At 42.4% G+C, this 4,528-nt stretch overlaps 1 pseudogene; it reads left to right on the top strand.

The window, feature by feature from the left end:
* LOC106527886 (extracellular sulfatase Sulf-2-like) overlaps window positions 1–4,528 on the top strand; it is a 30,322-nt pseudogene that overhangs the window by 4,160 nt on the left and 21,634 nt on the right.

The raw sequence follows: 4,528 nt of genomic DNA, 5'->3' as shown, positions 1-4,528 counted from the left end.
GCCGGGAAGGATCCATCAGACCTGTCCTTCGATTCGGACCAAAGGAAGGACGTATTTGTCGACTGCATCGGAGGAGTCTTCAGTTTGAGATGTACTTCGTCGCGGCGCTGTGACGTATGAGGACAATGAATTCGGCCTTCGGAGGACCCGTCCTGTTGTTTTGGACACAGCCAATATTCTTTCAATAAATAAACACCAGGTAGTTCCCCTTTCCTAAATAATACTCATGATGTCACTTCCTGTTACATTTCATCTTGGTCAAATTAAAAAGAAAATATGCAGTTATGTACACAAAAAGTGTCAAATTGTGTGTATTATACCAATTTTCTTAAATATAAATATGTTTTCTTTGACTTTTTGTTTTGAAGGATATTCKCGTCACAGGCACACATTTAAACACGCTGAGAACAGTTCAGTCAGATGTTTACAGACAGTTGTTTGGTCTGAGCTCCTAACGAGCACTCATTAAACCTCACTTCATTTCCTCTGCAGAGGAGGAGCACACATCTTTACAAACACACGTCTCCATGGTCTCTGTTGTCTTTAAGTTCTGCTGACAGTCGGCTGTAACATTACAGGTTCATTCGTTTCTTTTGTTTTCATCCAGACAACTTGTTATTGAAAGCTAACGTTAGCGCTGAACGTCAATCAGAATTAAACATACAGCAAACCAGGAGGGACAAACTAGAGAAATGTGTTTCAGATGCGGTGCACAGGACACCACAGGAAACATCTCATACCCTGTGAATCGATTTTCACAAATTTAAGTGAAATCGATCCAAGATCGGTTTAAATCGATTTTTTTTACCCAGTCTAAGTCTTTACTCTTCTTCTGCCTCTAAATAACAGTTTGTTGTTGACAAATAGAAGTGAAATACAGAGAAGTAAACAACAACAACAACAACAACAAACTGAATTTCCAGTTGTCAGTTTTCCTGCGGTGTTTCACATCCTGTCAGGTTATTCTCAGGATTATTTAACTTCGCAGCATCGTTGGTTTGTTTCCTCTGATCGTCTCTGGAGCCTCGCCTGAGGCTCTGGGTTTGGACCCGCTCCCTCAGACCCATGAGTGACTTTCAGAGTTCTGTTCGGCCCGTTTCACATGATGAATCATTGGCAGACGGATGATAAACGGCGTGTCTGCAGGTCTCACAGGTCTTGTTTCCTGTTGAACTCTGCAGACTTTGGGATGAGCTGAGGCCCGGGTCTGGAAACCTGAGCTTTGCTGCAGGACTGGTTCTGGTTCTGTCTGCTGCCACATTAGCTCCTGAGGGATTCCCCTGCTGTAGTCATCGTCTGTGTTRACATCCCTGTGAGTTGGCTGCTGTTGGCCAATCAGCCTGCAGCTCTTCTCTTTGTCCTGAGTGATTTCAGCAGCGTCTGCCCTGAGAGCAGAGAAAGCTCCTGCCTCCAGCTGAACAAACCAAACTTTAAACATGGATTCATAAAGACAAACAGCACATTAAACCAGTTTCTGCCCCGAACTGACCCAAAGRCTAACAAGTTAAAAACATGATGCTGATCAAACAGAAGACGTTCTGAGACATTTTTCAGTTGTCATCACAAACAAAACGTCAATAATTTAATGCTTTTTGGTTCTGTTTGTAGTCCAGCTTCTTGTTCGAGTAGGGTTTGGGTCTGAGTACCCCCCTTATAAAGGTGAAGATATTCCAGGGACCCCCTCATAAATCTCATGCCAATTTAAAARTGATTTACTGCCATTTTAYTGCCTAAATACTATGAGAATAACTATTGTTTGTTTGGTTGAGTAACTTTGTTTTACCGGTGCATTGCTCCCCTCATGCATTGATGAAGTTTTTTTTAAACAAGAAACAAAATTAACAGTTTATTACAATTTTTTGAGAATCCATTCCCAAATTATAGCTCGTGAACCCCTGGGACCCCAGTTTGAGAACCTCTGATTTAGAGGAGTATTATTGTGGAAATCATCAGCTTTATCACGATGTTAGAGGAACATAAGATGATGAAATGGATCAATGATATCATCATGTCTTGATGTAACTGAATCATCAATCATTTAATCAGTGAACTGATATGGATCGATGCATTGTTACACCCCTAATGATTATTTCAGGATGAGGCTGTTTGGGTCATTTGTTCTGAATCAGTTGGATATGGTTTTAGTTACTATAAACATTTTGAAGAGCAGAGAAGCAGGTTTMCTATCGACAGAGTCAGATGTTTCTTCTGGAAAACTTCCTGCTATTTTGAAGTCCAGGACCACATGGATAACATTTAAACCTTTAACCTGCTAGCTGAGACCTGTAGGGTCATTGCTTGATGTCTTTTTATCTTGGCATTGTGTAACCACTGTAACGCACAACCTGAATGCTCCTGAGCATCAAAATGATGTTTCTGTTAAATAACAACCATCATGTTGTATTCTGTTGTGTGTTTATTTTAGAAGATGGTGACATGGATATATTTAGCTTTGTTTAGTTTGGTGACAGAAAGCTTGAACCTCCTCCTCTGTCTGTCTCTGCAGGGCTGAAGACAGCAGGCGCCGMCGCTCACACTTCAGGTAAATCCTCCATTTGTCTGTTAGTGACGTGACATGTGGCTGTCTGACAGGAACAGCTGTGATACTTCACTAGCTCTGATCAGGTCTGCTGACTACAGGTCTCAGAGGTCTGGGTACAAATTCTGTAAAGACCTGGTATTGGACCCTATGAAGACGTAATATCAGACCCTGGAAAAACCTGATGTCAAACCCTAAAAGGACCTGATATCAGACCTTATGAAAACCTGGCATTAGACCCTGGAGAGACCTGTTATCTGACCATGGGAAGATCTGATATCAGACTCTATAGAGACCTGATAATAAACCCTAGGAAGACTTGATGTTAGACCCTGGAAAGATCTGACATTAGATCCTAGAAAGACATAATATTAGACCCTAGAAAGATGTGGCATCAGACCCTATAAAGACCTGATATCAGACCCTATAAAGACCTGATATCAGACCCTAGAAAGACCTGATATCAGACCCTAGAAAGACCTGATGTCAGACCCTATAAAGACCTGATATTAGACCCTGGAAAGATCTGATATTAGACCCTAAAAATACCTGATATTAGACCCTATGAAGACCTGATATCAGACCCTATGAAGACCTGATATCAGACCCTAGAAAGACCTGATATCAGACCCTAGAAAGACCTGATATCAGACCCTGGAAAGATCTGATATTAAACCCTATGAAGACCTGGGATTAGACCCTGGAGAGACCTGATATCAGATCCTGGATAGTCCTGATATCAGACCCTGGTTCCTGGTATTAGATGCTATAAAGACCTCATAGTAGACCTTATAAAGATGTAAAATTTGATAAAAAAAAATTCTTAACCCTTGAGCAACAGAAGTTTCTAATGGTACCAGTGGTCCTGTTTGATGGTTCCATTAGATCTGTTTGATGGTTGTAATGGTTCTATTTGATGGTACCACAGGTCCTGTATGATGATTTTACTGATTCTGTTTGATGGTACCATAGGTCCTGTTTTATGGTTCTACAGATTCTGTTTGATGGTTCTACTAGATCTGTTAGATGGTACCACAGGTCCTGTTTGATTGTTCTACAGGTCCTGTTTGATGGTACCATAGGTCCTTCTTGATGGTTCTACAGGTCCTGTTTGATGGTTCCTGGTGACCTGGAGTTTTTCCGTGTGGAGGTTCCATGTTTCCTCAGTCTGAAAGGGTTCTGTTTGTGTTTCAGTCGGCTGGTTGTGACCCGGTAACTGCAGGTCCACATTCCTGATTAATGACGCCGGCCAGACCCAAACAATGAGAACCCACCGACACTGCAACAGAATAAATAGAACTGTTCTTTAGGAATCAGGGGTCGGCTGCAGGGCCCAGTGGACCCTGACAAGGCCTGGCTTTAACCCTGCAGAGCAGCGGGTCAGAACCAGACCCACAGAACCTCGGCTGCTCCCACTGACTACTCTGTGTGTGGAAATAGGTTTTTACACTTCAGGAACCAAACCAGAACCACGAGGGTTTCATCATAAAAACAAAGAACTGATTTCATCTGAATGTGCAGATTTTATCAGAGGAGTGTCGACCCACTGGACCTCCAGAACCTTCAGAACCCTGTCGACTTCACTTCTCCTTGGAGAAATTCTGCTGGGTTTTCTTTCTTTAATTCAAATCATTTGTTGAATGAATTCCTGCTTCAGAAATTTGTTTCAGTGATTTTTAGAAAAAGGACCAGAAACCTCATCAGGGTCTCTGTTAGTCCAGCTCAGACCCTGATGACCCTCTGCAGGGAGGGGAGGCACATTAATCTGCAGAGGAGAAACCTCTGTATCTGCAGAACAGAAGTCCAGATGTTCTGACTCAAAAGTCAGAACATCTGTTCAGTGGAGCCGACAGGAAGTCCAGAACCACGAAACCAGTCAGCTGTTCCTGCAGAGCGACAGCAGGAAGTCAGCTGTGTGTTTCTGACCAATCAGACAAAACTGAGACAGAATGAGAGCTTTTATTCTGTAAACGTGTGTGTGTGTGTGTG

This window comes from Austrofundulus limnaeus, unplaced genomic scaffold (genome assembly GCF_001266775.1).
Source record: "Austrofundulus limnaeus strain Quisiro unplaced genomic scaffold, Austrofundulus_limnaeus-1.0 Scaffold347, whole genome shotgun sequence".
NCBI lineage: Eukaryota > Metazoa > Chordata > Actinopteri > Cyprinodontiformes > Rivulidae > Austrofundulus > Austrofundulus limnaeus.
The sequence above is the reverse complement of the archived record's forward strand: the minus strand, read 5'-3'. Positions and strand labels throughout refer to the sequence as shown.